The sequence below is a fragment of the Scyliorhinus canicula genome, chromosome 17 (genome assembly GCF_902713615.1).
Source record: "Scyliorhinus canicula chromosome 17, sScyCan1.1, whole genome shotgun sequence".
Taxonomy (NCBI): Eukaryota; Metazoa; Chordata; class Chondrichthyes; order Carcharhiniformes; family Scyliorhinidae; genus Scyliorhinus; species Scyliorhinus canicula.
Genome location: NC_052162.1, coordinates 109215659 through 109237166, shown reverse-complemented (window position 1 = coordinate 109237166; position 21508 = coordinate 109215659). Strand labels below are relative to the sequence as shown.

At 45.6% G+C, this 21508-nt stretch overlaps 9 non-coding genes across 9 annotated transcripts; all 9 read right to left on the bottom strand.

Moving 5' to 3' along the window:
- Positions 1 to 21: 21 nt before the first annotated feature.
- On the bottom strand, positions 22 to 103 carry trnal-uag. Its single transcript has one exon. It is a non-coding gene; the product is annotated as a tRNA-Leu (tRNA).
- A 1369-nt stretch (positions 104 to 1472) lies between these two features.
- On the bottom strand, positions 1473 to 1554 carry trnal-aag. The gene has a single exon. It is a non-coding gene; the product is annotated as a tRNA-Leu (tRNA).
- Positions 1555 to 2832: 1278 nt separating this feature from the next.
- trnal-uag lies at positions 2833 to 2914 on the bottom strand. The gene has a single exon. It is a non-coding gene; the product is annotated as a tRNA-Leu (tRNA).
- Positions 2915 to 4282: 1368 nt separating this feature from the next.
- On the bottom strand, positions 4283 to 4364 carry trnal-aag. The gene has a single exon. It is a non-coding gene; the product is annotated as a tRNA-Leu (tRNA).
- A 1280-nt stretch (positions 4365 to 5644) lies between these two features.
- On the bottom strand, positions 5645 to 5726 carry trnal-uag. The gene has a single exon. It is a non-coding gene; the product is annotated as a tRNA-Leu (tRNA).
- A 1362-nt stretch (positions 5727 to 7088) lies between these two features.
- trnal-aag lies at positions 7089 to 7170 on the bottom strand. The gene has a single exon. It is a non-coding gene; the product is annotated as a tRNA-Leu (tRNA).
- Positions 7171 to 8448: 1278 nt separating this feature from the next.
- On the bottom strand, positions 8449 to 8530 carry trnal-uag. The gene has a single exon. It is a non-coding gene; the product is annotated as a tRNA-Leu (tRNA).
- Positions 8531 to 8772: 242 nt separating this feature from the next.
- Positions 8773 to 8854, bottom strand: trnal-uag. The gene has a single exon. It is a non-coding gene; the product is annotated as a tRNA-Leu (tRNA).
- A 2336-nt stretch (positions 8855 to 11190) lies between these two features.
- On the bottom strand, positions 11191 to 11272 carry trnal-uag. Its single transcript has one exon. It is a non-coding gene; the product is annotated as a tRNA-Leu (tRNA).
- Between the last annotated feature and the right edge of the window lie 10236 nt (positions 11273 to 21508).

Below are 21508 nucleotides of genomic sequence, written 5' to 3'. Positions count from 1 at the left end.
GGTGACAACTAAAACCTCTACTGGCAGCGGTGGGATTCGAACCCACGCCCCCGCAGAGACTGGAGCCTAAATCCAGCGCCTTAGACCGCTCGGCCACGCTACCACATGAAGCAGGGCCTTCGTCATACTCTTCACTAGCACTGATCCTGAAATAGATCAGAAGTAAAGTAGTTGGGACCAGCCCTTGGGAACGTCGAGCCTGCTTCGGCAGCTGATTAGATCATCATGAACTGTGGCAGAAACAGAAATTATCTCCAGTCTGAAACACAATGGCTTGCAACGAAGGCTCGGCAACATTTCAACTGTCCTTCACCTCGCTTCTTTCTGAATCTCCTGTTCCGAAATGACAACAACATTTCCTGTTGATTTTTTGCAGAATGGGACACAGTGTGACAATGAGATTTATGTGTTCTACCATGATATATATGACTTCCAACTCACCCTTGTGGCAAGAACAACAAAACCTTAAATTCAGAGCGCGCAATCAAAAGAGCAGTGACAGAAATGTCAAATATTGGCCACCACACACGTTACAGGTTTCCATAACGTTCACAAACAGTGCGCCGAAGATCCTGTCGATCTCTGCCTCTGGTGCGGTCTGCAGTTTGTGCAGTGTACGTGTGCAGATTGTGCATTCTCCCATGTCTGCGTGGTCCTCAGTCCTACAAAACAAGAATGCACAAAATAGGTGGGTTGGCGACCTTTAACAGGAGTTTCAGGGAAAAGACAGGGAATGAAGGAACACATTTTATCGTGAGGGAAATTTTGTATACTGAGTCTGGACAGCCAACCGTTCCCCGTCGCCGCCCCCCTTTACCCGCACCAGACTCCGCCCCCACGTTTTCCCATTTACCGACCAGCGTCCGACTATGTCGGAGAAACGTAACGCTGATGAAGAAAGTCTGAAATGAAAATAAAACCTACAGGTTTCATGGGTAAACCAGGTTAATTCTGGTTAGAATAAGGAATGATGAGAAGCCTACGTGATTTCTGTTACAAAGCCCCAATTCCACCATCTGAATTCTGGGCCTCAAACACAAGCTCTACGATTGCACTGAAATAATTATACTGTGGCCGCTGGAAATGTGCATGAAAAAAGAAAATACAGCATCTGTGATGAGAGAAATACAGTAAGAAGTGTCCCAACACCAGGTTAAAGTCCAAGAGGGTTAATCAAATCACGAGCTTTCCACTGTTCCTTCCTCAGGTGAATGAAGAGAGAAATCGAGTTCTCATTTCATGTCAGCATGACCCTTCTGCAGCGTTTACTATTTAAAATCCTGTTGTTGATTGAAACCAATGTTGTCGTCTGTGATTCGGCATTTTGATCCGGTGCCATATCTGGGGAAGTGCCTCAAGGCCCACACACTCCATTCCGCAAGAAAACTAAGCATTTGCTCTTTGTTCTTTTTCAGACAGATGCACAAGCTCTGTGTTCAATGAGATGTAGATCCCAAAAGTGCAAACGATACTGGCAGCGGTGGGATTCGAACCCACGCCTCCGCAGAGACTGGAGCCTTAATCCAGCGCCTCAGACCGCTCAGCCACGCTACCACATCGAATACTATGTTAATCGTGCCCTTCCTGATACTGAGATGGGTCAGTTTGACAGATCTGTCATTGGACTCGAAACGTTACATCTTTCCTCTGCCTGCAGATGCTGCCAGCATTTTCTCTTTAGATCAGAAGCAAAGGCATTGTGAAAAGCCCGTGGCAATTGCGAGCCTGCTCCGTCAGCGATTCAGAACTGTGCAACCAACAAGTCATCTCCAGCCTGAAACACAACGGGTTGCAACGACGTCTATCGCGTGTGTGTGTTTGAAGCTGGGACGACTTTAAGTGTGTTGGATGCGCGATTAACATTTATCTAACACCTAACCTGTTGTATTTGTGCTATACTTAATTATCATTATTGTCAATAATCAAATTAATTGTGTTTACATTTGAAAAACTTTTGACTGTCGATGTTGAACAGCTGAGGGCAAACTACTTCAGATGTTTTCCTAGAAATATTTATTAATTTCAATTCTGATGAGACTCCGTGTAAAGTGGGCATGGCATTAACTGCGCACTGGTTAGGGCACAGTAACACGACCTGAAATAATTCAGAATGTGATGGACGGCAGTTTCTTTCACTCATAAATATCTGGCGTGTGCTGTCTCATCCGTTTTACAGGAGCCGCAGTGTGTGCTGCGAGGGTGTTGTGAATTTCAGCTTGTGCGACTATTTCACCTCACTGTCAATAGAATGTTCCAACTCACGGCAATCGAAGCTGTTCTTGGCTGATTATGTCTCCAGTGCTTCAAGGAAACATGTCACTTTATCGGAGAAACCTAACGCTGATGAAGAAAGTCTGAAATTAAAACAAAACCTTGAGGTTTCGTGGGTAAACAAGGTTAATTGTTTAGATACCTGGTTTGACTGAGGAATAATGAGAAGCTTACGTGAATTCCGTTCGAAAATCGCAAACCGACTATCTTAATTCTGCATTCCGAACATTTACGTTTGCATTAATACATTTATCCTGCTGACACTGGAAATCAGAAAAGAGAAAATGCAGCATCTGGGAAGCGAGAACGAGAGCTCTAATTTCGAGTGAGTTTGACTGTTCTGCCGAGTTGTCGATTAACAATCCAGTCGTTGATTTGAAATGAGTGGTTTCGTCTGTCACTCAGCGTTTTGATACAGTGCCAGATCTGTGGAAAAACCTCTAATCGGACACACTCCAATTCGCAAGAACAGATCATGTTTGCATTGTCACCCCTTTTTCTTCTTTTCCAGTCAGACTCTCTGTATTCAATCTCTTCTGTGGTGACAACTAAAACCTCTACTGGCAGCGGTGGGATTCGAACCCACGCCCCCGCAGAGACTGGAGCCTAAATCCAGCGCCTTAGACCGCTCGGCCACGCTACCACATGAAGCAAGGCCTTCGTCATACTCTTCACTGGCACTGATCCTGAAATAGATCAGAAGAAAGTAGTTGGGACCAGCCCTTGGGAACGTCGAGCCTGCTTCGGCAGCTGATTAGATCATCATGAACTGTGGCAGAAACAGAAATTATCTCCAGTCTGAAACACAATGGCTTGCAACGAAGGCTCGGCAACATTTCAACTGTCCTTCACCTCGCTTCTTTCTGAATCTCCTGTTCCGAAATGACAACAACATTTCCTGTTGATTTTTTGCAGAATGGGACACAGTGTGACAATGAGATTTATGTGTTCTACCATGATATATATGACTTCCAACTCACCCTTGTGGCAAGAACAACAAAACCTTAAATTCAGAGCGCGCAATCAAAAGAGCAGTGACAGAAATGTCAAATATTGGCCACCACAGACGTTACAGGTTTCCACAACGTTCACAAACAGTGCGCCGAAGATCCTGTCGTTCTCTGCCTCTGGTGCAGTCTGCAGTTTGTGCAGTGTACGTGTGCAGATTGTGCATTCTCCCATGTCTGCGTGGTCCTCAGTCCTACAAAACAAGAATGCACAAAATAGGTGGGTTGGCGACCTTTAACAGGAGTTTCAGGGAAAAGACAGGGAATGAAGGAACACATTTTATCGTGAGGGAAATTTTGTATACTGAGTCTGGACAGCCAACCGTTCCCCGTCGCCGCCCCCCTTTACCCGCACCAGACTCCGCCCCCACGTTTTCCCATTTACCGACCAGCGTCCGACTATGTCGGAGAAACGTAACGCTGATGAAGAAAGTCTGAAATGAAAATAAAACCTACAGGTTTCATGGGTAAACCAGGTTAATTCTGGTTAGAATAAGGAATGATGAGAAGCCTACGTGATTTCTGTTACAAAGCCCCAATTCCACCATCTGAATTCTGGGCCTCAAACACAAGCTCTACGATTGCACTGAAATAATTATACTGTGGCCGCTGGAAATGTGCATGAAAAAAGAAAATACAGCATCTGTGATGAGAGAAATACAGTAAGAAGTGTCCCAACACCAGGTTAAAGTCCAAGAGGGTTAATCAAATCACGAGCTTTCCACTGTTCCTTCCTCAGGTGAATGAAGAGAGAAATCGAGTTCTCATTTCATGTCAGCATGACCCTTCTGCAGCGTTTACTATTTAAAATCCTGTTGTTGATTGAAACCAATGTTGTCGTCTGTCATTCGGCATTTTGATCCGGTGCCATATCTGGGGAAGTGCCTCAAGGCCCACACACTCCATTCCGCAAGAAAACTAAGCATTTGCTCTTTGTTCTTTTTCAGACAGACGCACAAGCTCTGTGTTCAATGAGATGTAGATCCCAAAAGTGCAAACGTTACTGGCAGTGGTGGGATTCGAACCCACGCCTCCGCAGAGACTGGAACCTTAATCCAGCGCCTTAGACCGCTCGACCACGCTACCACATCAAATGCTATGTTAATCGTGCCCTTCCTGATACTGAGATGGGTCAGTTTGACAGATCTGTCATTGGACTCGAAACGTTACATCTTTCCTCTGCCTGCAGATGCTGCCAGCATTTTCTCTTTAGATCAGAAGCAAAGGAATTGTGAAAAGCCCTTGGCAATTGCGAGCCTGCTCCGTCAGCGATTCAGAACTGTGCAACCAACAAGTCATCTCCAGCCTGAAACACAACGGGTTGCAACGACGTCTATCGCGTGTGTGTGTTTGAAGCTGGGACGACTTTAAGTGTGTTGGATGCGCGATTAACATTTATCTAACACCTAACCTGTTGTATTTGTGCTATACGTAATTATCATTATTGTCAATAATCAAATTAATTGTGTTTACATTTGAAAACCTTTTGACTGTCGATGTTGAACAGCTGAGGGCAAACTACTTCAGATGTTTTCCTAGAAATATTTATTAATTTCAATTCTGATGAGACTCCGTGTAAAGTGGGCATGGCATTAACTGCGCACTGGTTAGGGCACAGTAACACGACCTGAAATAATTCAGAATGTGATGGACGGCAGTTTCTTTCACTCATAAATATCTGGCGTGTGCTGTCTCATCCGTTTTACAGGAGCCGCAGTGTGTGCTGATAGGGGGGGTTGTGAATTTCAGCTTGTGCGACTATTTCACCTCACTGTCAATAGAATGTTCCAACTCACGGCAATCGAAGCTGTTCTTGGCTGATTATGTCTCCAGTGCTTCAAGGAAACATGTCACTTTATCGGAGAAACCTAACGCTGATGAAGAAAGTCTGAAATTAAAACAAAACCTTGAGGTTTCGTGGGTAAACAAGGTTAATTGTTTAGATACCTGGTTTGACTGAGGAATAATGAGAAGCTTACGTGAATTCCGTTCGAAAATCGCAAACCGACTATCTTAATTCTGCATTCCGAACATTTACGTTTGCATTAATACATTTATCCTGCTGACACTGGAAATCAGAAAAGAGAAAATGCAGCATCTGGGAAGCGAGAACGAGAGCTCTAATTTCGAGTGAGTTTGACTGTTCTGCCGAGTTGTCGATTAACAATCCAGTCGTTGATTTGAAATGAGTGGTTTCGTCTGTCACTCAGCGTTTTGATACAGTGCCAGATCTGTGGAAAAACCTCTAATCGGACACACTCCAATTCGCAAGAACAGATCATGTTTGCATTGTCACCCCTTTTTCTTCTTTTCCAGTCAGACTCTCTGTATTCAATCTCTTCTGTGGTGACAACTAAAACCTCTACTGGCAGCGGTGGGATTCGAACCCACGCCCCCGCAGAGACTGGAGCCTAAATCCAGCGCCTTAGACCGCTCGGCCACGCTACCACATGAAGCAGGGCCTTCGTCATACTCTTCACTGGCACTGATCCTGAAATAGATCAGAAGAAAAGTAGTTGGGACCAGCCCTTGTGAACGTCGAGCCTGCTTCGGCAGCTGATTAGATCATCATGAACTGTGGCAGAAACAGAAATTATCTCCAGTCTGAAACACAATGGCTTGCAACGAAGGCTCGGCAACATTTCAACTGTCCTTCACCTCGCTTCTTTCTGAATCTCCTGTTCCGAAATGACAACAACATTTCCTGTTGATTTTTTGCAGAATGGGACACAGTGTGACAATGAGATTTATGTGTTCTACCATGATATATATGACTTCCAACTCACCCTTGTGGCAAGAACAACAAAACCTTAAATTCAGAGCGCGCAATCAAAAGAGCAGTGACAGAAATGTCAAATATTGGCCACCACAGACGTTACAGGTTTCCACAACGTTCACAAACAGTGCGCCGAAGATCCTGTCGATCTCTGCCTCTGGTGCAGTCTGCAGTTTGTGCAGTGTACGTGTGCAGATTGTGCATTCTCCCATGTCTGCGTGGTCCTCAGTCCTACAAAACAAGAATGCACAAAATAGGTGGGTTGGCGACCTTTAACAGGAGTTTCAGGGAAAAGACAGGGAATGAAGGAACACATTTTATCGTGAGGGAAATTTTGTATACTGAGTCTGGACAGCCAACCGTTCCCCGTCGCCGCCCCCCTTTACCCGCACCAGACTCCGCCCCCACGTTTCCCATTTACCGACCAGCGTCCGACTATGTCGGAGAAACGTAACGCTGATGAATAAAGTCTGAAATGAAAATAAAACCTACAGGTTTCATGGGTAAACCAGGTTAATTCTGGTTAGAATAAGGAATGATGAGAAGCCTACGTGATTTCTGTTACAAAGCCCCAATTCCACCATCTGAATTCTGGGCCTCAAACACAAGCTCTACGATTGCACTGAAATAATTATACTGTGGCCGCTGGAAATGTGCATGAAAAAAGAAAATACAGCATCTGTGATGAGAGAAATACAGTAAGAAGTGTCCCAACACCAGGTTAAAGTCCAAGAGGGTTAATCAAATCACGAGCTTTCCACTGTTCCTTCCTCAGGTGAATGAAGAGAGAAATCGAGTTCTCATTTCATGTCAGCATGACCCTTTCTGCAGCGTTTACTATTTAAAATCCTGTTGTTGATTGAAACCAATGTTGTCGTCTGTCATTCGGCATTTTGATCCGGTGCCATATCTGGGGAAGTGCCTCAAGGCCCACACACTCCATTCCGCAAGAAAACTAAGCATTTGCTCTTTTTCAGACAGACGCACAAGCTCTGTGTTCAATGAGATGTAGATCCCAAAAGTGCAAACATTACTGGCAGCAGTGGGATTCGAACCCACGCCTCCGCAGAGACTGGAGTCTTAATCCAGTGCCTTAGACCGCTCGGCCACGCTACCACATCAAATACTATGTTAATCGTGCCCTTCCTGATACTGAGATGGGTCAGTTTGACAGATCTGTCATTGGACTCGAAACGTTACATCTTTCCTCTGCCTGCAGATGCTGCCAGCATTTTCTCTTTAAATCAGAAGCAAAGGAATTGTGAAAAGCCCTTGGCAATTGCGAGCCTGCTCCGTCAGCGATTCAGAACTGTGCAACCAACAAGTCATCTCCAGCCTGAAACACAACGGGTTGCAACGACGTCTATCGCGTGTGTGTGTTTGAAGCTGGGACGACTTTAAGTGTGTTGGATGCGCGATTAACATTTATCTAACACCTAACCTGTTGTATTTGTGCTATACTTAATTATCATTATTGTCAATAATCTAATTAATTGTGTTTACATTTGAAAACCTTTTGACTGTCGATGTTGAACAGCTGAGGGCTAACTACTTCAGATGTTTTCCTAGAAATATTTATTAATTTCAATTCTGATGAGTCTCCGTGTAAAGTGGGCATGGCATTAACTGCGCACTGGTTAGGGCACAGTAACACGACCTGAAATAATTCAGAATGTGATGGACGGCAGTTTCTTTCACTCATAAATATCTGGCGTGTGCTGTCTCATCCGTTTTACAGGAGCCGCAGTGTGTGCTGCGAGGGTGTTGTGAATTTCAGCTTGTGCGACTATTTCACCTCACTGTCAATAGAATGTTCCAACTCACGGCAATCGAAGTTGTTCTTGGCTGATTATGTCTCCAGTGCTTCAAGGAAACATGTCACTTTATCGGAGAAACCTAACGCTGATGAAGAAAGTCTGAAATTAAAACAAAACCTTGAGGTTTCGTGGGTAAACAAGGTTAATTGTTTAGATACCTGGTTTGACTGAGGAATAATGAGAAGCTTACGTGAATTCCGTTCGAAAATCGCAAACCGACTATCTTAATTCTGCATTCCGAACATTTACGTTTGCATTAATACATTTATCCTGCTGACACTGGAAATCAGAAAAGAGAAAATGCAGCATCTGGGAAGCGAGAACGAGAGCTCTAATTTCGAGTGAGTTTGACTGTTCTGCCGAGTTGTCGATTAACAATCCAGTCGTTGATTTGAAATGAGTGGTTTCGTCTGTCACTCAGCGTTTTGATTCAGTGCCAGATCTGTGGAAGAGCCTCAAATCGGACACACTCCAATTCGCAAGAACAGATCACGTTTGCATTGTCACCCCTTTTTCTTCTTTTCCAGTCAGACTCTCTGTATTCAATCTCTTCTGTGGTGACAACTAAAACCTCTACTGGTATCGGTGGGATTCGAACCCACGCCCCCGCAGAGACTGGAGCCTAAATCCAGCACCTTAGACCGCTCGGCCACGCTACCACATGAAGCAGGGCCTTCGTCATACTCTTCACTGGCACTGATCCTGAAATAGATCAGACGCAAAGTAGTTGGGACGAGCCCTTGGGAACGTTGAACCTGCTTCGGCAGCTGATTAGATCATCATGAACTGTGGCACAAACAGAAATTGTCTCCAGTCCGAAACACAATGGCTTGCAACGAAGGCTCGGCAACATTTCAACTGCCTTGTACCTCGCTTCTGTGGTGACAACTAAAACCTCTACTAGCAGCGGTGGGATTCAAACCCACACCCCCACAGAGACTGGAGCCTAAATCCAGCGCCTTAGACCACTCGGCCACACTACCACATGAAGCAGAGCCTTCATCATACTCTCACTGGCACTGATCCTGAAATAGATCAGAGGCAAAGTAGTTGGGACGAGCCCTTGGGAACGTCGAGTCTGCTTCGGCAGCTGATTAGATCATCATGAACTGTGGCACAAACAGAAATTATCTCCAGTCCGAAACACAATGGCTTGCAACGATGGCTCGGGAACATTTCAACTGTCCTTCACCTCGCTTCTTTCTGAATCTCCTGTTCCGAAATGACAACAACATTTCCTGTTGATTTTTTGCAGAATGGGACACAGTGTGACAATGAGATTTATGTGTTCTACCATGATATATATGACTTCCAACTCACCCTTGTGGCAAGAACAACAAAACCTTAAATTCAGAGGGCGCAATCAAAAGAGCAGTGACAGGAAGGTCAAATATTGGCCACCACAGACGTTACAGGTTTCCACAATGTAAACAAACAGGGCGCCGAGGATCCTGGTTCGATCTCTGCCTCTGGTGCAGTCTGCAGTTTGTGCAGTGTATGTGTGCAGATTGTGCATTCTCCCATGTCCGCGTGGTCCTCAGTCCTACAAAACAAGAATGCACAAAATAGGTGGGTTGGCGACCTTTAACAGGAGTTTCAGGGAAAAGACAGGGAATGAAGGAACACATTTTATCGGGAGGGAAATTTTGTATCCTGAGTCTGGACAGCCAACCGTTCCCCGTCGCCGCCACCCTTTACCCGCACCAGACTCCGCCCCCACGTTTTCTCATTTACCGACCAGCATCCGACTATGTCGGAGAAACTTAGCGCTGATGAAGAAAGTCTGAAATAAAAATAAAACCTACAGGTTTCATGGGTAAACCAGGTTAATTCTGGTTAGAATAAGGAATGATGAGAAGCCTACGTGATTTCTGTTACAAAGCCCCAATTCCACTATCTGAATTCTGGGCCTCAAACACAAGCTCTACGATTGCACTGAAATAATTATACTGTGGCCGCTGGAAATGTGCATGAAAAAAGAAAATACAGCATCTGTGATGAGAGAAATACAGTAAGAAGTCTTCCAACACCAGGTTAAAGTCCAAGAGGGTTAATCAAATCACGAGCTTTCCACTGTTCCTTCCTCAGGTGAATGAAGAGAGAAATCGAGTTCTCATTTCATGTCAGCATGACCCTTCTGCAGGGATTACTATTTAATATCAAGTTGTTGATTGAAACCAATGTTGTCGTCTGTCATTCAGCATTTTGATCCAGTGCCATATCTGCGGAGGAGATGCAGGAGGAGGGGGAGGCCTCAGTAGATGAGCTCAAAGTGAAATGGGAGGAAGAGCTAGGGGAAGAGATTGAGGATGGGACGTGGTCGGACGCCCTGGAGGGGGTGCATTCTTCCTCCTCTTGTGCACGGCTCAGCCAAATTCATCTGAAGGTGCTGCACAGGGCTCACATGACGGGGGCAAGGATGATCCAGTTTTTCAGAGGGGAAGACAGGTGTGGGAGGTGGTCGGGTAGCCCGGCAAACCATACCCATATGTTTTGGGCATGTCCGGCTCTGGAGGAGTTTTGGAAGGGTTGGCGGGGATTTTGTCGGAAGTGGTTGGGTCTAGGGTCAGGCCGGGCTGGGGGCTCGCGATCATTGGGGTAGCTTCGGAGCCGGGTGTGCAGGAGGCGAGAGAGGCCGGCATTTCTGGCCTTTGCGTCTCTAGTAGCCCGGCGCAGGATTCTGTTACAGTGGAGGGATACGCGGCCCCCGAGTTCAGAGACCTGGGTCAATGAACTGGCTGGGTTCATCAAGTTGGCGAGGATGAAATTTGCCCTGAGGGTGTCGGTACAGGGGTTCTTTCGGCGGTGGCAGCCCTTTCTTGATTTCCTGGTGAAGGGGTAGAGAGTGGTCGCTCTCTGCAGAAACCCGGGGCTGGGGGGCAGGGGGGTGGGTTTGGTGATGGTTGGGGGGGGGGGGTGTTTATGCAGCGGTGGGTTTGGTATGTTATTTTCTTCTGTCTTGTTTAGCTGTTTGTTATTATTTATTTTGGGGGAGAGTTATTTTCTTGTTTTGTTTTGGCGTGGAAACGCGCCTTGTTTGTTTTAAATTGCGGGGAGAAAATTTGTTATTGTTATTGTTATTAGAAAACTTGAATAAAAATTATTTTTAAAAAAACAATCCAGTCGTTGATCTGAAATGAGTGGTTTCGTCTGTCATTCAGCGTTTTGATTCATTGCCGGATCTGTGGAAGAGCCTCAAATCCCCCACACACTCCAGTCCCCAAGAACAGATCACGTTTGCATTGTCACCCCTTTTTCTTCTTTTCCAATCAGACCCTCTGTATTCAATCTCACCAATGGTCAAAACTAAAAACTCTACTGGCAGCAGTGGGATTCAAACCCACGCCCCCACAGAGACTGGAGCCTAAATCCTGCACCTTAGACCACTCGGCCATGCTACCACATGAAAAGTGGCGATCGTCATCCCCTTCACTGGCACTGATCCTGAAATAGATCAGAAGCAAAGTAGTTGGGATGACCCCTTGGGAACGTTGAACCTGCTTCGGCAGCTGATTAGATCATCATGAACTGTGGCACAAACAGAAATTATCTCCAGTCCGAAACACAATGGCTTGCAACGAAGGCTCGGCAACATTTCAACTGTCCTTCACCTCGCTTCTTTCTGAATCTCCTGTTCCGAAATGACAACAACATTTCCTGTTGATTTTTAGCAGAATGGGACACAGTGTGACAATGAGATTTATGTGTTCTACCATGAAATATATCACTTTCAACTCACCTTTGGGACAAGAACAACAAAACCTTAAATTCAGAGCCCGCAATCAAAGCAGCAGTGACAGAAATGTCAAATATTGACCACCACAGACGTTACTGGTTTCCATATATTGGCCATGATAAATTGCCCTCAGCGTCCAAAAAGTTTAGGTGAGATTGCGGGGTTACGGTGGAGGGGTAGGCTTAAATAGGGTGGTGTAGCCAAGGGCCGAAGCAGACTCGATGGGCCGAATGGCCTCCTTCTGCACTGTAAATTCTATGATTCTATGAACCCACTGTATCTGCAGTTGGAGGGCAAGAAGCATCTGGAGATGAGGCAGCAACAGAAAGAGATGTAATGGCCATTCCTGTTGAATCACCTATTCCCCCTCCATTTTTTCTGGTTAACATTATGCTCCATAGATGTTTCAGGGCATTTATGTTCAAGTCGAACAGTGAAAGTGTGCAGTTGAAAAGTTACAACAGAGAATACTCTCTACTTAACCTCGGACTGCAGAACTCAGACTTTTAGCTACCTGACAGATCGGAGGGATTCGGCTTGATTGATTGTCAAAAGACTTGGCCGAGATATCGTATTCTGCCTGGGAAGGGGCGGTGATTGCATCACACCCCGGTGGATTGATTTACATATATCCCAGGGAGCACAGATATAGACCTGGACAATTAGAGGAATGGACTTGTTTTCCTCTCGCTTCTCACTCCCCCTCTCTCCTGTAAAGCCGCTGCATTTCTAAAACTGCAGAGCTCTGCTCTGAATGAATCTACAGTGAAAAACATTCCAACAGGACGCGGAAAAGCTCGAAGTGATAGCCTCTATGAAAGAAAGATGTTCGGCACAAAAGCATGTGAAAAGATATTATTATCTTTGTACTTTACAGACTATTTTGTACCCCTTTTCTCACCGCTTTGTTTGTCTATCGTGTATTTGTGTAGAGGCTGGGACAAGTTACCCTTGGGAGGGGGAGGAGGTTTAAGAGTTAGCTAACGTCCAACGTGTTGTATTAGTGGCATATTTAATTATAATTATTGTTATCAATAACATTAATTGTATTTACATTTGCAAACCTGTCGATTATATATATTGGATATATAAGGGAACTAATACGTCGGGTGTTTTTCGAATAAATATTAATAAACTCAATTGTTTTTCGACTCCGCCTCAAGCGCGGCTGGAATTAACTGTGGGCTCCTCAGGCGTCGTAAAGTGTTCAGAATGTGATGTCTGGCAGTCGCTTTCACTGAAGAAAAGATGTTGTGTGCTGTCTTGTACGTTTCACATGAGCCGCAGTGGTGGGTGGGTTTTGTAAATTGCAGCTGGGGGCCATTTTCACCTCACTGTCGATATACTGTTCCAGCTCACAGCAGTCGGTGGTGTTCCTGACTGCATCTGTCACCTGTGCTCTAAGGAAACATGTCACTTTGTCGGAGAAACGTAACGCTGATGAAGAAAGTCTGAAATGAAAATAAAACCTACAGGTTTCATGGGTAAACCAGGTTAATTATGGTTAGAATAAGGAATGATGAGAAGCCTACGTGATTTCTGTTACAAAGCCCCAGTTCCACCATCTGAATTCTGGGCCTCAAACACAAGCTCTACGATTGCATTGAAATAATTATACTGTGGCCGCTGGAAATCTGTAATGAAAAAAGAAAATACATCATCTGTGATGAGAGAAGTAGAGAAAGTAGTCTTCCAACACCAGGTTAAAGTCCAAGAGGGTTAATCAAATCACGAGCTTTCCACTGCTCCTTCCTCAGGTGAATGAAGAAAGAAATCGAGTTCTCATTTCAAGTCAGCCTGACCCTTCTGCAGGGTTTACTATTTAAAATCAAGTTGTTGATTGAAACCAATGTTGTCGTCTGTCATTCAGCATTTTGATGCAGTGCCATATCTGGGGTGGAGCCTCAAGCCCCACACAAACTCAATTCCCGAAGAAAACTAAACAGTTACCTTGGCTCTCCTGTTTGTTCTTTTTCAGTCAGACGCACAAGCTCTGTGTTCAATGAGATGTTGATCCCAAAACTGTGAACGCCACTAGCAGCGGTGGGATTTGAACCCACGCCTTTGCAGAGACTTGGTCCTTAATCCAGCGCTTTAGGCCACTCGGCCATGCTACCACATCGACTGCATACTTAATCGTACCCTTGCTAACACTGAGATAGATCAGTTTGACAAAGAGTCATTGGACCCAAAACGTTACATCTTTCGTTACATTTCCTCTGCCTACAGATGCTGCCAGATTTGCTGAGATTTTCCAGCATTTTCTCTTTAGATCAGAAGCAAAGGCATTGTGAAGAGCCCTTGGCAATTGCGAGCCTTCTGCGTCAGCGATTCAGAACTGTGCAACAAACAAGTCATCTCCAGCCTGAAACACAATGGGTTGCACCGAGGGGTACCGCGTGTGTGTGTTTGAAGCTGGGACGACTTTAAGTGTGTTGCGGGCACGATTAACATTTATCTACCACCTAAACTGCATCAATCATCTTTGTGACCTCTTCAAAAACCTCTATCAAGCTATTGAGACACGACATCCCCTTCACAAAACCATACTGCCACTCGCTAATACGTCCATTTGCTTCCAAATGGAAGTCGATCCTGTCTTAAGAATTCTCTCCAGTTATTTCCCTACCACTGATGTAAGGATCACCGGCCTGCAAATTCCCTGGATTATCCTTGCTGCCTTTATGAAACAAAGGAACAACATTGTCTATTCGCCAGTACTCCAGGACAGTGAGGATCCAAAGATTTCTGTCAAGGCCTCAGCAATATCCTCTCTAGCCTCCTTCAGTATACCAGGGTAGATCCCATCAGGCCCTGGGAACCTATCTACATTAGTATTTTTCAAGACGCCCAACACCTCGTCTTTTTGGATCTCAATGTGACCCAGGCTATCTACACACCCTTCTCCAGAGTCAACATCCACCAATTCCTTCTATTTGGTGAATACTGACGCCACTGACGGTACATGCGAGGCCTCATATGGTGCCTCCTTGCCACTTCCTCTTCTTCAGACTGTTGGGTGATTGGCTCTCCATCCTGAGTGGCTGCATCCTGTTCCACTGGGGCATGCTCCGCTGCTGCATGCTCCACTGCTGCACACTGTGATGCTGCAGCTTCCTCCTCTTTGAGCAGCTCCAACTCATACAGGCACAGGACATCCCCCAGGGCTGCGGCGACTGGCAGGAAGACCACTAATGCTGATTGAATTCTAATATGCATTGTCTGCAGGGGGTAGGTGAAAGGCCAACATGGTGCGTCTCCCGGTGCCTGGCATATCCAACATCCAACAGGCTACTATGGTGGCCTCACTTGGCACTGTGGACACTGACCCAAATGTCCACCCCGTCACTGCACGCCTTGCCCTGTCAGTGCCCAGCATCATGGGACATCGGGTCCAGGCACCTGTGCCTGATGCCAGAGATTCCATCGACTGACACTGCCATTGTGTACGGTATACTCCACGGTCGCTGCCCGGCACCCCCTATAGGGGCCACGGTGGGGGTTGCCCTGGGTTGGCCGCCAGATGCCCCACGGTCAAGGTGACAGAGAATTGTCATTTGGCATCGAATCAGCGTCTGCCGCGATTTTGGTGTCGAAACCTATTCTCTCCCTCATCACGTTTCACAATTTCGACGTCAGCCAACGGAGAATCCCACCCGTTCTCTATTTCCATTCTAATTGACACAGTAGTGTCCACAAGTGCAAATTGTGAACAGTCCTCAAGTTGTACTCTCTGAAACTCAGTTTTCGTTTGCAGGAGGACCGGTCCACTCCCGTAATCCAATCAATTTGACTAACTTTTTCATTTTTCATTGACGACCCAATTCATTTTTTCCAATTAAGGGGCAATTTAGCATGCCCAATCCACCTACCCTGGACATCTTTGGGTTGTGGGGGCGAAATCCACACAAACAAGGGAAGAATTTGTAAACTCCAAACAGACAGTGACCCAAAGCCAGGATCGAACCTAGGACCTCGGTGCCGTGAGGCAGCAGGGCTAACCCACTGCCCCACGGTGCTGCCCTTAATTTGATTAACCTAACCATACTCCGAGAATTGTGTGGTGCATCTGCATGCTAGATGTCTATGATCTGTACACAAGTTGCTAAAACTCTTCTAAAGACCAATCGGTGCAATGCTCTTCGATCGAACCATAGAAAGGATTCAGCAATGAATGGGGCTCTTTGGCCTATCTTTTCCATGGCGGCAAAAGGTGCACAGTTGCCCTTTCTCATCTCATCTTCCTGCGCATTGCCCATGGCCCTGCATCTTACAGCATTTAAGGTGCAGATGCAGATACATTTGTAAAAGAGTTTAGGATGTCTGCGATCTCCAGCAACTCATATAGCAGATTCCAGACACCCACAATCCTCTGTATAAAAATGTTTCTCCGCAAATTCGCTCGCACTCTTCTGCCAATTAGCGTGAAAGTATAAACCCAGGAGTGGGATTTACCAGCCGTTCGTCCGCGGCAGGACACTCTGGTTTTGGCATGGGAGGGGAGGAGGAACAGATGAGGGGGCGGGGTGGTGGAGGGAAGTGAAATGGAAAAATGACAAGAGGCGGAGTACCGAATCCCGCCACCAGCGAACGTTTGGGTCAAATTCTCCATTCTCATTAGCAGCGGTAGTGGGACGGTCCAGCAAAGAGCAAAGAACAGTACAACACAGGAACAGTCTCTTCGGCTGGCCAAGTCAGTGCCGGATGTGATGTGTGTCCAAGCTAAAACCTTCTGCACCCGGGGTCCGTATCCCTGTATTCCCATCCTATTCATGTATTTGTCAAGATGGCTCTTAACCATCGCTCTCGTTTTTGCTTCCACCACCTTCCCCGACAGCAAGATCCAGGCATTCACCAGCCTTTGTGTGAGACACATACCTCTCACATCTCCTTGAACCTTTCCCCCTCGCAATCTTACTATCAAACCATCTGCATTTACCTCCAACCCATTTATCTATACTACGAACAACAAAGGTCCCAGCACTGATCCCCGTGGAACAGCACTAGTCACAGCTCTCCATTCAATAAAACACAAAATACCACTACCCTCTGGCTTCTATGTAGTTCTGCATCCACCTTGTCAGCTCAAGTCTGATCCTGTGTGACTTCACCATTTGAACAAGTCTGCCATGTGGATCCTTGTCAAAGGCTGTACTGAAATCCATGTAGACAACGTCCACTGCCCTTCCTTCATCAAATATCTTCCTAATTTCCTAAAGAAAACTCGGTCCAGTTAGTGAGACACGACCTCCAATTGACAAAACCATGCTACCTATCGCTGGTAAGTCCATTTGTTTCCAAATGCGAGTAAATCATGTCCCTCAGAATCTTCTGCAATAATTTCCCTATGACGGACGTAAGGCTCACCAGTCTATAATTCCTGGATTATCCCTGCTACCCTTCTGAAATAAAGGAACAACATGGTTATTGCCCAGTCCTCTGGGATCTCACCAGCAACCAACGAGGAAGGAAAGATTTATGTCAAGGTCCCAACAATTTCCTCCCTTGCCTCCCTTAGTATTCTGGGGTAGATCTCATCAGGCCCTGGGGACGTATGTACCTTAATGCTTTTGATGATGCTCAACACCTCCTCTTTTCTGATCTCGATATGCCACAGATTATTTACACACCCTTCCCTAGATTCAGCAGCCACCAAGTCCTTCACTTTGGTGAATACTGATGCAAAGTACTCATTCAGCATCTCGCCCATTTCCTCTGGCTTCACGCATATATTCCCTCCTCTGTCCTTGTGCCAGCCACCTTTTCCCTAATTATGGCATACCTCTTTATATACGTATAAAATGCCTTCGGATTCTTCTTAATCCTGTTTGCCAATAACTTTCCATGACGCCTTTTAGCCCTCCGACTCCTTGTTTAAGTTCCTTCTTACTTTCTTTATATTCTTCCTTAAGAATGCCTCCTTTTTTTTATTTTTGACAAGGCTCGCAATAGCCCTCATAATACAAGGTTCCTGAAACTTTCCATACTTATCCTTCATTCTCTCAGGAACATGCCTGTCCTGAATTCGAATCAACTGACATTTAAAGGACTCCCACATGTCAGATGTTGATTTACCTTCAAACAATCTGAATTCTTCAGTTACTAGCAATGGAGAATAGCGCACTTAGTTTTTGAACTTGTTGCCGAGGAAAGCGGGAGTTGGGGAAGGGACAGAATACAAAATGATAAGTGGCAGAGTACAGAATCCCAGCACCAATGAAAGGCGTGGTCAAATTCTCCATCCTTGCTCGAAGTGCTACCGGGGCCGGTGAGCAATAGAGAAACCACCCGTGGTTTTTGAACATTTTGCCAAGGGAAACAATTTCCTTCTGTGTAGTCTATTTGTACCCCTCACAATTTTGTATACCTCAATCACGGCACTCGCTGTCTTCGCTTTTTCAAGAAAAACTACTCCAATGCCTCTAATCTCTCGTTGTAGCTACAATTCTCCAGCCCTTGCAACATTCTAGTAAATCTTGATTGCACTCTCTCCCGAGAAACCAGGTCCTTCCTGTAATGTGGTGACCAGAGCTGTGCATAAAAATCCACAGTATCTTATGCAATTTCATTATTATATCACTTACCTTATGATCTGTATCTCTACCAATGAAGGAGGGCATTTCACATGCCTACTTTACAAACTTTTATGCATGTACTGCTACCTTTCGGGCCCTGTCCACTTTCAGCTTAAGATCTCTCACTTCATCTACCCCCCTCAGTATATACCGGTGATCGTGTATTCGGTTTTACTCTTTGAGCACCCTAAATGCAATATATCACACTTATCTGAGATGAACAACATTTACCACTTTCCGGTCAATTCCATCAAACCATCAAACCATTTATATAATTTTGGAGCTTACAGATATCATCTCCACTATCTACTGCACGATCATTTTTTGTGTCATCTGCACATTTCCCAAATCTCCTCCCCCCCCACCCCCCCCCCCCCCCCCCCCCCCCCACACACACACACACGCAAGGACAAGTCCATATCGTTAATATATAAAACAAACAGCAGAGGTCCCAACGCGGAGCCCTCTGGAACACCACTGGAAATAGCTGGCCATTCAGAAGGGCAGTCATCAACAATTACGCCTTGTTTACTGTTACTATGTGAACTTCGCATCGGATTTACCACATTACTCTGTTTCCCAAGGAAATTTACTCTTCTGACCAGTCTTCCATGTGTAACCTTTTCGAATGTCTTACTAAAATCCAGGCAGACAGCAACCACCGCATTACCCTCATCGATCCTCCTTGTTACTTCCTCAAATAATTCAATCAGATTTTTAAGGCATTACTTTCCCTTACCAGAGCCACACCGACTACCCTTGACTAGTCCATGTCTTTCTAATTGGCAGTTTATCTGATCTGTCCAGATTCATTCTCACAATTAGCACACCATTGAAATCAGACAAAGCATTCTATAAATGTTTGGCCTTTACGTCGTCCACGTTTTGTACCACATTTGTATTCCTCCAGTCCACCGACACCGCCACTGTGACTATTGAAGATTGGAAAATAATCCCCAGATGTTTGTTATTTCCTCCCTGATCTCCCGCAACATCATAGGAAACATTCCATCCGGGCCTGGCAACATATCTACATTCAAGGAATCCAACTCATCAAACACGTCCTCTCTAGTTATGGTAATTGAAATGAATATGTCACTCTGCTCCTCATGGACTACTCTGGCCATATCATACATGTCCTTGTGGAGACAAAAAATCCTTTCCAACTCTACCCATATTCCCTGTTTCTTCACACAAGTTTCCTTCTTCATCTCTGAGCTTTTTCCTTAACTGTCCTTTTGCACTTTAAATGCTGCTCAAACGTTTTTTTTTTGGGGGGGGGGGTTCATTTATATTGCTTGCTGATATTTTTATGCCCTCTCTTTGATTTTCCTTTTTGCCCATAGCCCTATACTTTCTACATTTGAAGTGTTGAGTTTTTGTGTCTATCATAAGTTTCCGTTTTCTGTTTAAGCATCTCCTGTATTTTTCTGGACAATCACGGGGACTAGAATTAATTGCACCGTTGTTATTTATTGAGGGGGGTATGGAATGGGTCCAGAGGAGGATCGCAAGAATTATCAATGGAATGAAGAGCTTGTCGTATGAGGAATATTTGAGGACTCTGGGTCTGTACTCGTTGGAGTTTAGAAGGAGATACTGCGAGGCCTGGATAGAGTGGACATGGAGGAGGATGTTTCCACTTGGAGGAATAACTAGAAACAGAGGACACCATCTCAGACTAAAGGCACGATCCTTTAAAACAGAGATGGGGAGGAATTTCTTCAGCCAGAGGTGGTGAATCTGTGGAACTCTTTGCCGCAAAAGGCTGTGGGGGCCAATTCACGGAGTGTCTTTAAGACAGAGATAGATAGGTTCTTGATTAATAAGGGGATCAGGTGTTATGGGGAGAAGGCAGGAGAATGGAGATGAGAAAATAGCAGCCATGATTGAATGGCGGAGCAGACTCGATGGGTTGAGTGGCTTAATTCTGCTCCTATGTCTTATGGTCTGCTATTAAAACTAAGGGTCTCACTTATTAATGCTTTCCAATACTTTATCACGGATTTATCCTGTAGCGGTTTTGACCAGTTCACCTCCGCTTAAACACTTCACAGTTTTTAAAAAAAGATGCCTTCCCTAATTGAAAACTTTTACCCATGATTGATCTTTGTAATTTTCTATAATATTACTAAATCTGATTGAATTACTGTCACTATCCCCGATATGGTCGTGCACTGTCACTTCACCCACTTGCCCAAACTCATTTCCCAAGACTAAATCCAGAATTTCATCTCCTTCCGTTGCATTTGTTACATTTCGTTTTCAAAATTTCCTGGACAAGTGAACCTTTCACCCCAATGGCCCATATATTATGTGAAACACAGTTCATCTTGTGGCAGTTAAAGCCTCTGGTTATTATTTCCCTCTGATTCCTACAGGCAGAAATGTGTCTACATAGATATTCTTCTATCTCGCTCTCAATACTTCGGCGGTTTGGAGTGACACCTCGTTTGTTGTATTGTTGTAACCTGCACGTACCCACGGGGCCGGGCCGATTCGGCTCGCCGTGGGTCTTGTGGAATTCGGGCTTCCCGCTGAGGGGTGGATATCGCTCATCAGCGGAAGAGCAAACCAGGATTTTTAAAAAAACCCAGTGTGGGCTAGGCGCGGGTAGTCCTTCTGGGACCACTGTACTTAGGGTCTTCATTCTAATGTAAACGAATCTTCAGTTACTCACACTTCCTGTGCGGCCGCTTCCATGAACTCAACACTGGCGACGAGGGCGGCGTGGTCGGTCCGCCTCTCGTGCCCCATGGATGGTTGTGTGCAATTCAACTGCATATCCACGCCCAAACTCGCCCACATTAAGGTCGCAGTTCGAGTCAATGGTCACCCATTACTAATGGAGTTGCAGCTCCTGTCATTGTGGGACACCGAGTCTCACTTGGCTACATGCAGCGGAGATCCACTGGCCATCGCCGGGTCCACCTTGCCCCAGTAGTTTGAGGCAACAGTCCGCTTCCTTGCCTCTGGTCGTGGTGAAAGCCGATAGCCCTAGTGTGGTCAGCCAGCACTACTTACAATGCCTCTTCATTGACTGGCAGCAGGCGCTCTGAATGAGCTTGGTTGGCCTCAGCACGGCATTAGCAAAGTACCCTGACGTTTTCAAGATCGGTTGGGGATAAATTTGGGGGCCATAGCAAACATCGGCATTGACCCTGCGGCTCAACCGATGTAATTTAGTGCTCGCCCAGTTCCTTACTCAGTGCTCCCTCAGGTAGAAGCAGAGCTCGATTGGCTTGAAATCCAGGGGATCATCTGACCGGTGAAGATTGCGGATTGGGCAGCGGAGTTCGCCACCTTAATGAAACCCGATGGCACTG